The sequence below is a fragment of the Erythranthe guttata genome, chromosome 12, assembly GCF_056151865.1.
Source record: "Erythranthe guttata isolate IM_541 chromosome 12, IM_541, whole genome shotgun sequence".
NCBI lineage: Eukaryota > Viridiplantae > Streptophyta > Magnoliopsida > Lamiales > Phrymaceae > Erythranthe > Erythranthe guttata.
In genome coordinates, this window is record NC_142544.1 from 5,110,225 (window position 1) to 5,124,643 (window position 14,419).

At 31.1% G+C, this 14,419-nt stretch overlaps 1 long non-coding RNA gene across 2 annotated transcripts; it reads right to left on the bottom strand.

Moving 5' to 3' along the window:
- Positions 1-11,724: 11,724 nt before the first annotated feature.
- Positions 11,725-14,363, bottom strand: LOC148766285 (uncharacterized). 2 transcript variants are annotated; one of them, XR_016034954.1, is made up of 5 exons: positions 13,489-14,363; positions 12,563-12,613; positions 12,216-12,281; positions 12,035-12,143; positions 11,725-11,900 (listed from the first exon to the last, which is right to left on the bottom strand). It is a non-coding gene; the product is annotated as an uncharacterized LOC148766285 (long non-coding RNA). The 2 variants fall into 2 exon arrangements; XR_016034953.1 differs by having other exon boundaries at positions 12,544-12,613.
- Positions 14,364-14,419: the final 56 nt, after the last annotated feature.

The following is a 14,419-nucleotide window of genomic DNA, read 5'->3' on the forward strand; positions in this document are numbered from 1 at the left end:
TCCTTGGACCATCTGAAGATCCGAAACATTGATGTTCCTATCGCGTTTGAGTCTCTCGCCAGTGCCATAATCATATCATCGTAGTCTCCTGGAATTACTAGAATATGCCGCGGATCAATTAAACCAATAACCGGTTCATTAGAGAGTTGCCACGTTTGTGAAATCTTGAGTCGGATATCATGTAGACTAGGGCGTGCTCTAGAAAACTTCATGATTAGAGCATGCTCGAATTGCTTCGAGGTGAGATCCATCTCTTTAGGCGAGAATAAACAAGCTGGCTCATCTTCTATCGACGTGTAAGGTTGCGGTGGAAGGGAAACGTTGACGGGTTGAAACCACGAAGGAGGAGGCTTCTAGACAGTAGGAGCAGTAACCTGGGCAAACGTACGTACGGTGCATGACCGGTGAAGGAGCGAGATTGTGAATCTGGGAGTGACCGTCGCTGAAGAGGCGCCCGCCGTTGAATTCATCACGGCGGCGCTGTAACACGGCAAAGTTAATATTTTAGGTTTTTTGAATGAAAGAGATTAGAGGAGAGAGGAGAGAGCATTGTAGTATTAAAAAACAATCTTTCAAATAAGTATTATTAATTTTAATTAACTTTTTTTTCTTATAATTAATTTAGATTTAGAGCATAAAATCGGAATTTGTGGATTATTTTTGGAGCATAAAATTGGATCATAAATCGAAATCTCACATATATTCCAACTCCAATCCAAATAATTTCGGAAAAACCGCAACTGGGAATTTCGGGATTCAAATTGAAAAATATTGTTTCAAAATCGGAAAATTTCGGGTCAAAATCGACGAATATCGAAAATTCCGTTCCATATTCCACCCCTAAATATAGTTAAAACCACATAGTACAATACGTCGACACAACTAAGTTAACTTCATAAAAGAATAATACAAATAGAGTTCGAGCATGTTTCACACCACAAACATTGCACAAAGTTTGCAGAGCAAACAAACCCTTATGATTAGTAAGTTAATTAATTATAAAATATGTAAAATACGTATATAATAAAAATAAATAAGCAAATTTAAACACTCAACTATTGCACCAGACTAATTTAATTTGCTATATTTTTTCATTATTTGCCTGACCAAAATATTTAGAATACATTTAAATAATTACGAAGTTCATTAAAATAAAGATTCCAATAATATTGAATTTCATGAATTATCAATATATAAATATAGTTATATATAGGATATATATTAAAAGATAAAAACTCACTTGAGGGCCATTCGGCCCTTTCCTCCAAAGAGGAGTATCCATAGTTCCGCATGCCATGCAGACTTTTGCATCATCTGACTCCTCTACGTGCAATAGTTGCACGGTTCACCTTATGTTCAATTCAATAAAATTAAATTAAAATAATAAATTAATGTAAAATAATTAAACAAAACTAATGCAAAATTTTTAACACATGTTGACATCTATGAATATACAGAAGAATATCAATAAATTAATTAATAACTTCGTTTAAATAATAATCCTGACTAAGTGACAACATGATAAATTATTAACTCGATAATTTAATGTTTCGCAGTTTAATATTGTTAGTGCCTTTGTGAATATTGTGTGTACTCAATGTATACTTTTTCCCTTTTATTGAAATTTATAATTATATTTTTTCATGAGTGTGTGTGTGTGTGTGTATATATATATATATATATATATATATATATATATATATATATATATATATATTTGTTATGGGAAGAATATAATTGGAGAATGAGAGAAATAATAATACGTAATAGAAACCCCCATTATGTTATGGGTTGATTTACATGAAATATATATAGAGAAATAATGCAAGGTAATAGAGTTTGATTAGGTAACTAAATCCTAACTAATCTAGGTAACTCAATCATACTAGAATCCTAATATTACAAGAGTTCCATAATATAATATTCTCTAACACGCCCCCGCAGTCGAAACGTGACGAACGTGAAGACTGGACAATCCCTTGCTAACACGCTCCCGCAGTCGGAACGAATAAACTTCAAACGTGAAGACTGGACAAAAAATCTGCAAAATCCAGCAGTAGTGAAATCCTTGGTGAAAATACCTGCCAAATTAATAGAAAGAAAATAATAATAATATGGAGAGATTTTTTTTTTTTTGTATGAACCGAGAGAGAAGATACCGACTAAGAAGAAGAAGATGTCGGAAAGAAAGAAAATAAAAATATAAGTTACCACCACCGGGGGAGGGAGAAAATTTGGGTGGATTTCATGGATCTGATAGAAGAAGATTTATAGAGAGAAGAGTGCCACCACTCGGAGGGAGAGAATTGGTTTGGTGGTCGCCGGCCATGGAGAAGAAGAGAGGCGGCGGCTAGGTTTTAGGCCATGGAGAAGAAGAAGAAGAAGAAAAAAAAAATAATAGAGAAGATGGACCACCGGGAGAGGGAGAAAATTCGGGTGGTGTTCATGGAAAATATAGAAAAAGAAAGATATTAAGAGTACCACCACCGGGGAGGGAGAAAATCAGAAAATCGGGTGGTCACCGCCATGGAGAAGAATGGCGACTAGGTTAAAAAAGCTGGTGCTCTGATACCATATGGGAAGAATAGAATTGGAGAATGAGAGAAATAATAATACGTAATAGAAACCCCCATTATGTTATGGGTTGATTTACATGGAATATATATAGAGAAATAATGCAAGGTAATAGAGTTTGACTAGGTAACTGAATCCTAACCAATCTACGTAACTCAATCATACTAGAATCCTAATATTACAAGAGTTCTATAATATAATATTCTCTAACATTTGTTGTAGGAACAAAAATATGATAATATATATAGAGTAAATTAAATAAATATCTGATCATTTGGTGCATAAGCATCCACTAGTGAAAGAGCATTCACTGGAGCATTCCCTTAGTTTGGCGATCTCAATGTTAGGGTAAGATCAAGATTGATATCTTGGTTGTAATTATTGGCCATTGGATTTATTTGGATCTACCTTTCAATTTTTCTAATCAAGATACAAAGCATGAAGAGAAGTATAATTACTTATGTAGGAGTAGACCTGACCACGGGTTAGGTTAGAACCGGAACCGAACCGGGGTCAACGGTTTTAGAACCGAACTGGAACCGGTTTGACCGGAATCGGAACCGAAAAAACCGGTTCGGTTCCAGTTCCTCATTTTTGGAACCGAGAATCGACGATTAGAACCGCGGTTCTAACCATTTCAACCGGTTTTAAAAAAAAATAGAAAATATTAATTCTCTCTCTCTCTCTCTCTCTCTCTCTCTCTCTCTCTCTCTCTCTCTCTCTCTCTCTCTCTCTCTCTCTCTCTCTCTCTCTCTCTCTCTCTCTGTATATGTATGTATATATATATATATATATATATATGGGGTTTTTGTGCATAAGTCCTCGACCAAGCATCTTTATTATTCTAGGTTTAGGGGTTATATCTCTTTCACCAATAAGCCCATCCCTTTAATATTTATTATAAATAAAGAAAACATTCATGTATATATGCCAATATTACCCTCAATCATTTATACCCAATTCTTAATTGTAACCCCAATTTAATCAATTTTGTCCACAAAAATCCAATTTTGACCACAAAAAATCAATTTTGACTTTTTTTGGAGGATACTTTAATATGCTACAATTTCATCCTTAACTTAATTTATTCTCAAATTGACCCCAAATTTCACAAATTATTCAATTTTGACCCAAAACTTTTTTTTTCCAAAAAAAAAAAACTTTTGCCGCCGGATTCCGGCGTTGACTTTTCAATTTTTTTATTTTATTTTCTTTCTTTCGGATTTTTTCGTCAGTTTCCAGCATTGACCGACGGTGAACACCAGTCTCCGGCGTTGACTTTTTTTTTTTTTTCCTTTTTTCTTTTCTTTTCTTCCGTATTTTTTCACCGGTTTCCGGCATTGACCGGCGGTCTCCGGCGTTGATGTTTTTTAGTGTTTTGTTAAGGGTTTTTTTTTTTTTTTTTTTTTTTTTTTTTACGTCCGCCGCTAAACGTTGAACGTAATTGTGCTGTCACTGCAGTAAATTAACTTAATTATACTGTCAATGACAGTTAATTAACGTAATTGTACTGCCGTTGACAATACATTTATGTAATTGTTCTGCCGTTGACAGTAAATTAACGTATTATTATTAATTTTTATTTTTTGTTATTTTTTTTTATTTTGTGTGATTTGTTGACAAGTAAACGTAATTATATTAGTGTCGTTGACAGTAAAATAACTGTAAACACAATAATATTACTGTCAACAACATCAATATTATTATTTTTTTTGGGTTTTTTGTTTTGTGTGAGTTATTTACGGAGTAACGTAATAATATTGTTGTCTATTATTGTAATATTACTGTAAACACAATAATATTACTGTGGTTGACGGTAATATTACTGTTGTTATAGTAATATTGCTGTCAACCACATCAATATTATTATTTTGTTTGGATTTTTTTTTCGTTTGAGTTATTCACGGAGTAACGTAATACTATTACTGTGGTTGACGGTAATATTACTGTTGTTATAGTAATATTACTGTCTCTCACAGTAATATTAATTCTTTTGGCTTTTTATTATGTTTACAATTGTTGAACGGTCAACATAGTAATATTACTCTATTACACAATAATAATGAGTTTTGTTGTGTTAATATTACTGTGTTAGAGATTAATATAGCAATATTAATGTGTTAAACTGTAATTTAGTTAATTTTACTGTGCTTAACAGTAATATAGTTAATATATTACTGCCAATCACAGCAATATTGTTGTTTAAACGAAAAAAAAAAGTTACAGAAAGAAAGAAAAGAAAAAAAAAGTAATAAAAAAATTCGAAAAAGTCAACGCCGGAATCCGACGGAAAAAAAAACTTTTGAAAAAAAAATTGAAAAAAAAAATTTAGGGTCAAAATTGAATAATTTGTGAAATTTGGGTCAAATTGAGATTAAATTAAGTTAAGGATGAAATTGGAGCATATTAAAGTATGAGGGGTTATTTTAGTCATTTACAAATATCTGGACCATGTGTGGACTTATTGGTAAAGAAGATTTTTGTCTGCATCTCTTTATGAATAAGTATCCACTGATGGACTTATTTGTAATCACCCATAAATTTATATATATATATATATATATATATATATATATATATATATATATATATATATATATATATATATATATATATATATATATATATATATATATATATATATATATATATATTTCAGTATTAAGAAAAATATTTCGAACAGTCAAATTAAACAAAAAATTTTACGTATTTAAAAAAAAAAAATATATATATATATATATATATATATATATATATATATATATATATATATATATATATATATATATATATTTCAGTATTAAGAAAAATATTTCGAACAGTCAAATTAAACAAAAAATTTTACGTATTTAAAAAAAAATTATGGTTTTAAAATATACTTTCCACTTTAAAAAGATGAACTATTTTTCAAAGTTTTTTTTTTAAGTATTTGGTCACCCAAAAGTCATTTTTTCGTAACAAACGGAAACTTTAGTTACAAAAAGTGAATCATTGTCACGAAAATATATTTTGTCTAGTAACAAACTATCTATTCATTATAATAGCATAAAATTGTCACGAGAAGTATTATTCTTTTGTAACAAATTTTATGTGTTACAAAAAGTTATAAAATATTTACCTTCTTCCAGTTCTATTGTGTATCTAGTGATAATATTACTCCAGCGGGTGTGGTGAAAACAAAGGGATAAATAAAAGAACAGAGTGGAGCTAGGGTTTTAATTTTTCACCGCCGACACACACCTTCATCCTCTTCAATTTCCACCACCGCATACTTTCAAAATTCGTAACATCATCATCTCCAGCATCGGCTCCAGCGGAAACAGGCGAAATAGCAGCGGCAACAAGGATTGGGGCAAAGTCGCAGCGACAAACAGGAATTGGGCAAAGTCGCCACGACGATTAGGGGAAGTAGCACCAATGTTTAGGCAAAGCCACAACGGCGATTGGGGGAAGCAACACCAATGATTGGGCAAAGCCAAAACGGCGGTTGGTTGAAGCGGCACCAACGACTGGGCAAAGCGAAAATTTAAGGTATATCTATTAGGTTTTTTCTCTCACTCTCCTCAGTGATGTATAAAGAAGTTCTAACTTAAATTTCCAATTTTGCTTTTTAATTTGATTGTCTGAATTAGTTTTTCTCTAGCATTTAATATATTTAGATGGTTAATTGGTATAAAGATTAATTGTGGTGGTTATTTGTTGAATATGCTTCATTGATCACTTCTTATCATATTCACTTGCTAAAGAACTTATTAAATGTGGTGATTATTTTTCTAACTTTGAAGCTTTTAGAATAAATCTTTTTGTTTCAATTAACTTTTACTCTTGCTTGTTGCTGTGTAACAATTTGGCCTATGAATATGCCTTGCATGTTATTTTTTTCTCTTTTAAAGTTTTCAACTAATAATAATCTTAAGATTTTACCTTATTTGATCCATTTCTAATTCAATGCAAATTATGTACAAAGACCTAGCGTTTAATATGCTCTAAAGCTATGTCTCATATTTTGTCTTGGGGTGAGGAGAAAAATTATTTCTATGGTGAAACATTTCTATAATTGTTTAGATTGTCATCATGTTATTAGCACACTGTTTGCTTGGGTGCAATGTTTGACAAACCTATAGCACTAGTTTAAGAATTTCTTAGTACTACACATATTAAGTTCAATTGTGCATTGTATAAAAAATCTTGTAACAAGTATATAATGTTCAAGTGCTGACTATACTGGTAACAAAAATTCACACTCGTATATTAGCATGACATTTACACATGATATGCTGATGCATATTAGAATTCTTAAATCATCTCGCATATCCACTATAAAAGATTGACACACATAGTTAATTGCCTATTTTAGTTATTGGAGTATAGCTAATGAGACTTGCTCTCACTTTGTTACTTCAAGTTCTCTTAGGCTCAGAAATATGCAACTTGCTACTTTAATTAGACCTGAAGAACTTCGATTTTTTAACAACTATGTATTTCTAATTTGTCATACACCCCTTGTTACAAAAATTATAAAAACTTTGCCATAAGAGGTGCTCTAACAATCTGGATAAAAATTGAATTCGATAATAATTGTCTATTAAGTGGATTTTAATTTGGAAGTTCTAAAATATAGCGTAGAACCTGGTCCTTTTGTGATCACGTGCTGCTAGAAACCCCATCAACCTTATTGCTCTGGTCTAATATACTATTATACCAATTTTCATTGTAATAGTTTTTAATTTTCATACATGTTTTTGTAGTGTATATCATTAATATTATTCTTGTTTCGTAGTTGTGTTACGTTCTAAATGTAATTAAATTCAAATTGTACGCATGTATGGAGATTTTTGGAGTGAATACAATGGTGGACGGTGCAACATGAACTTGTAGGAATTAACTATTCTTTTGAGTAATCAAGTGTGGCTATTTATGGAACATTGTGTATATTCCTTTTGAAGCATGTATATGGAGGTACATAATTTTGAAGTTAATTGATATTCTCATTAGTTTTGATTATGATACTAAAGTATTCCTAGTTTTTTGCTGATGAGGTGTCTTTATTTTCAAGTTTATGCTTTTCTGATATATATTCATTACATATTAATATTCTTAATTGATTAGTTATATTAAAATATGACCATTAAAAATGTATTATTGAGGATTTTATTGTCATTTTTAGAAATTTAATTATCATTATTATGGTAATAAAATGTTTTTTTTTGGTCAATTATGAGTATTGGTAACGATAATATATGTCAAAATAGGTATTTGTAACGAATAATTAATTATAATTATATACTATTGCAAAACTGACTATTGGTAACGATTTTTTTCTTGTAACAACGACAAATAGTTTTTGTGAGAATACAATTGTTACAATAAATTAAGATCTTCTAACAAAATCAACGCTTGTTACCAATACATTAGTTACGAAATTCATAAACCTGTCACCAAAACTTTTAGCGTTGAGCTTTAGAGGACAACAAACGGTAACGAACATTGTCGTTACCAAACGTTTTCGTGACCAAAAAAGCCCTTTTGGTGAAGAATTTTATCCTCACCCAAAGCGAGTTTTTTTGTAGTGAGTTATATATATATATATATATATATATATATATATATATATATATATATATATATATATATATATATATATATATATATATTAAGAACCGGACGGTTCTATGGTTCTAACCGGGAACCGAACCTCAAGGAACCGGATTTTTTTGGTTTGGTCTGTTCCGGTTCCTCCAAAATCGGAACTGGAACCGGCGGCTCGGAACTGGAACCGAAACCGAACCGAACCGTGGTCGGGTCTATCTAGGAGTATATGTTAATAAATTATATATTAGACATTAGACAAAAATAAAATAGAGGTGGATTTGAATTAACTTGTTAAATATCTTTGAATATTTAGAAATATTCCTATAAATAATGGACCAAACAAAAATAAATACTTTTTTTTTTTTCTTTTTAAGGAACTTTTTCACACTAAAATAATCAGAAAGTCATTTAATACTAACATAAAGATGAGTTCTTGTCGAATAACAGTAAAAAATTAAAATGATAAACTTTTGTCGGGATCGGTGTTATTATAAGATCGCCTATAACGGATACAAAATACCACATACGATGAAACAAACAAGACGCCAAAAAATGGAGGAAAGCAATTCACAGTAAAATAACCATAAAGTCATTTAATACTAGCATAAAGAAGAGTTCTTGTCGAATAACAGTAAAAAATTAAAATGATAAACTTTTTCGGGATTGATCTTATTATAAGATCGCCTATAACGGATACAAAATAACACATACGATGAAAAAGGCAAGACGCCAAAAAATAAAGGAAAGCAAATCACTGTAACGAAAGGATAACAAAGATTTTTTTTAATCAGCAGACAACACGTGGATCGCTGATCAGACATAAATAAAAGTATGAGTTAAAATCATCTAATTTAAATCTAACTATACAATCAAAATGGATGTTCATATATACCACTTAAAAACACATACAAATGAGAAGAATGTAAAATTTGAATAAAGTTAACCATAAAAAAATGATTACCTACAAGAAAAAAGGGATCCAACTTTAAAGAAAAGAGAAACAAGGAAAGATAGAGATAGAACATCAAAAATAACACGAACTACAATATTTTTACTTTTGCAGATATTTTAAAGCAAGTAAGTTTTTGATGGGTTCAATATTTATTGAATGTTTTTGAATGCCATGTGTAATAAATACTCTCTAGGTGTATCACAAATTATGTGAAGAATCTTTTGAGGTTTAGATAAATTTTAAAAATTGCACAATTAAATAATTAGTAAACTTTGTCAAAACATAGTAGTAGTTGATTAGTACATTAAATGTTTTCAAAGCTTGTATGATTATATATAATGATATATAGTATACATTTGGAAAAATCACGTACTTATCAAACAAATAATGGGCAAATTTTATTATTTTTCAGTGTTAATGTTACATATATTTATTCACTTCATATTACTAAGTTCTTTAGATAAAGAATAATCGGTTAACTATTTTTGAACACCAAAAGTTTTTATCCATATCATCTTCTCCACCATTTTATTTATCTCTGTTGCACCCATTCAGACCTTCTGCACTCTCCTTCCCTGCGGCTGCCATCACTGAAACTCTTCACGCGCGCGCGCGCACACACACACACACCATAGAGAGTGATGTATGCACATGCACATGCAAAATCACACTCATGCACAATAGTCATTTGCAAAATCAGATTTACGTATTTTGGGGAGAGATGATTGCATATAGGTAAGTATTCCATAGTAGATGACCATTCACTATGCTCAATAACTAATCTCTCAATAAACTCTAAAACTAAACTCTACGTGTAATATTTAGTCTCAGTGCGAGGAAGCCAGTGTAGTGCCAAGGGGGGCCATGGCACCCCTCAAATCTTACATTTTTTACTACTATATATGTATATATAATTATTGTCCTTGTGTTGTGCTCCTATAATTTTTAAGAAGTTAGTTTTATATGAAAACATAAAAATAAGTATTTTTCTTGAAGAAAATAAATAATAAATTAGTCTAAAAGTATGATAAGAAAGTAACGGAACATATATAGAACAAGAGGCAAATCCACCTTTGGGCAAGGATTGATTCAAACCCCCCCTCAATTGGAAAAAAATTACTATATTCCTTCTATATATTTATTAAGTACATCCATATTTTATTATTTAGTCCACTGAAATTTAAATTAATGCAAAATAAGTCATAAATTTTTCTTTTCATGTCTTCTGATTTTGTCAAAAAAAAAAAAATCCTAATTTTTTTCCAAGGGCACTGCCCTGAACCACTGAAAATTTAAATTCATCATGTAACAATATCCTAGACTGGCAACTCTTTAAACAATTATTGTTGTGATTAATTTCTTCACATTATTTTTTATTTAAAACTTTAGTGTAAATTCAATCCTCCCAAAAATAAAATTCTGGTTTCGCCACTGCTTAGTGTAATCTCTCAAAGTAAGCCTTTAGCTTCAAATAATGTGTTTTACCTTAATGTAATACTTGATTATTTTACCAAAACACAATAATTTTAATATGACGTTATAGATGAATTGCTTATGGATTTATTTTTTACTTATTAATCAGTTAATAGTAAATAACAAACGAATCTAAAATTTTAGTCAAACATATTAAAATTTAGTGGTAGATGCAAAACCTGAAATACTAATATGGTGGGCATAAAGACGATGGAGTTCAGTGAGTGCGGCCTCTCTCAAAACTATCTCAATTATGTGATTATGTTTTTAAGACGAATTTGATTTCAAGATTCTGTGATTAAGGTTTTCCGCAAAAAGTTAAATAAGTCTTTCATCTTCAACTACTCAAAATTCACTTCATAATCTCCAAATACTCAAAATTCACTTCATAACCTCCATCGCTCTCGGGTAAGTATTAATTTTCTCTACTATTTCAAACGAAAATGTGTTTGTCATATATTCATTTTTATAACAAGATTTGAACTTTGAAAGAAGCTCAATTTTATTATTTTGTTGTACGACCTTTTAATAGGACGTAGAATATACCCACAACAAAGGGATACCCCGTTACAACTTATTTATACATAAATCATGCAACAAAGAAAGTAATAAATTCACACATACAAGAATAAAAGATCAAATTATCAATGATTATACAAACCCAATCAACAGTGTATTAAAATCACTACAAAAAAAACTGTTTTATGTGACGCAAAAATTCGTCACAACAACTCAATATTTCGTCGCATAAAAATTTAGGTGACAAAATTTTTCGTCACAGGGGTCGTCGCGTAGGCCCCGTCGCGAAAGGTATTATGTGACAAACTAAAGTTTTCGTCACCAAATATTGTGACAAAAGAAAACTTCGTCACATAAAGTTTTATTGTTGTGACGAAGTGGTCGTCGCATAAACAGAATTTGTTCGTCACTAAAAACATATGTCGTCACAATAAGTAATCATTTCACTTACTTCTTGTGACAAATTATTTTGTCACATGAGACATAATATCTATTGAGACAATTATTTCGTCACAAAAAAAAAGAACAAATATATAATTTGTTATATAATATTTATATTATTCATACTTAAATTAAATAAACTAATAATACAATTCCACAAAACTAAACAATGATTTGGGAAATAAAATTGTATTGCAATGTATCGTACAATTACACGTACAAAATACATGAGTCAATAAAATCAATTTGAAACTTACATTAAAAAATAAACTACATAATATATAGACACCGTCCTTCCTTAAGTGGAGCGATATCCTTCCTCCTCACAAGCTTCTTTGTACTTTCGAATCTGCAAATTGAAAATAAAAACATCAATAAATATAAACAATTGTTATTTAGCCGAAATTCAAAAATATTATTTCTCATCATTTATCGTAAAGATACTCGTGTGTAATATATAAGGTATAGAACATATCAGTTGACCTTGTACTAGTAGTTCAAGCTATACATAGATGGCTAAGTTTGAGCCAAGTATAAGTACTTGCATATTTCCAATTTCGCACTAGTTGGTCACAATGCATATACATTTTACCTGCAGAAATATATCAGAAACTTAGAAAATCTTTCAAACACGAAAATCAAGATTAACGAAACAACATAATACCTTGTCGACCCAAACATCTTTATATTCAACTATATACGGATGGTGCAGCATTAGAATTAACCTCATCTGCAAACTTAGACAGGCATACATTAGAACTAACTCTCGGAAAATCATTATTCATTGAACAGTATGTTTGTCCACTAGCAAAATAGTTCAAACTCATAAAAAAAATTACGTAATTCCGGAACACTCAAGAACGCAAGTATTTAAAAAAACCTCTTTGTTCTTGAAATGCTGAGAGACGAATTTTCTTTATAACATACCTGCAAGAGATGATTCAAAAAATTACTGAATTATTCAAAAGGTAAATAAAAACATGATCATTAACCTTCATAAAAACACGATACCAGTCAACTTCAGTCTTCAAAAGCATGTAACATGGTGCCATCAGCATCATTCTGCAAGAATAACAAAAACAAATGATTAACACACTGTAAAGCTTACTAAAGAGAATGAATGAACATCTGATCAACATGTAAATGACAGTAAATTACAAATGGAGCAACTTGGTTTTTCAAAAAATCAAGAGATTAAGAGCAATCTCATTCATTTTGATAGAATAAGGCAATGAACAATCGTAGTGTGTAGATTAGCACACGATAGAAAATGTTTCAAGAGGAAACATACCATGAATCTTCTTCAAGAGGAAACATACCATGAATCCATATAACAAATATATAATTTGTTATATAATATTTATATTATTCACTGAAATAGTAATTCATTATGTCCAAGATCTTGGTCCATATAGAAAAAATTAAAACCTGTTACCACAGAGAACAAACAATGCAAAACATATGAACAATAGATGTCAATTCACATCTTGAAGAACATTTTCATATTTACAAATAAAAAAAAAATCGAGCACTTTGTGATAGCTAACAAACAACTTAGCCAATAATCTATCCAACGCGAAAACTTACCTAAATTAACGGTTTTTCTTAATTATATGATCAAAACATATTCGATTTGGGTAAATAGGCCTAACCAGATCAAACTTAAGATAACTTATTCAAAAGCGGTTATTGCTTACGCCAAACCACCGAATTTTCTTAAACGGTCGTTAAACATACTCAAGCACTCGTTCATCCCATTTTCCAGCAGAATATTCCATTTAAGATGCTAACATGTATTGATAAATTATATTTATCCATGTATTATATAAAAAATATATATGAAATCAACAAATCGAGCAACAATATCATAACAAATCCGCTTCAATTGTTTTTAACAACGAATTATACTATTCATTGTATAAGATTGAAGTACTTACATCTCTGCATCGGAAAATCTGAGACGCCGGAGAGCAGAGAACTTGAGAGTTTCCGACAGTATGACGCCGTACAGTGCTCTGGTTTCAGCAAGCTCCAGATGCGGTGATCAAAGAGCCGATGGCTGAGAAGAAATACGCAATACATGTTACCTAAATTAAGTGAAAGAAACATACAAATATAGATGCAATAAGGTATGAAGCTTGGCCACAGATTGATTAAATGGCAATTATGATAAATTCTCATCTCGGAAAGCACAATTAGTCATTATGAGATCAAGTTGTTCAGAAGAAGGTGGCTCAACACACAGACCTAAAATCAAATTTTAAAAATATGAAACACACAATTTAAGATAGCCAACTCGATTTCAAATATCCAAGCAACACTAAATAAATTTCTAACATGTGATTTTCCAATACCCTAAGTTAATTCCAAACATTAGAAAATCCTTAAATAAAATTTGAATAATTAATTATACAAATGAAGAAAGGGAGAGAAACGACCAATTGCTGACGCCATCTGCTCGCGATTGGAAATCGGAGAAGAAACCCCCTCTCTCTCCCCTCTCCTTCCTGTCGGAGACGTTATTGGAAGATTATTTCTTCCCCGCTCGCCAATCGTCGGTCTCGTCAGCCCTAGACGGTGCGACTGGTCGCCCCTGCCGCCGCCGAGCTTATTACGATCGAGTTCCTCGGCGGAGCGCCCGCGTGGACTGGTGGGAAGATGAATTAATTCATTGTGCGTCAATCCCCTCTTCTGAGCCGCCGATTTGGGGGAGATGTATGCCGAGAATTCCTGAATTAATTGGTGGACTGTGGATTGGGGTGGTGGAGTAGCAAACAATCGAGAGAGAAGTCCATAACTTTTTTGTGAGAAATTATAACTTATAAGTGTTGGAAATAAGAAATATGGAAAGACGCCATTAAATAATCG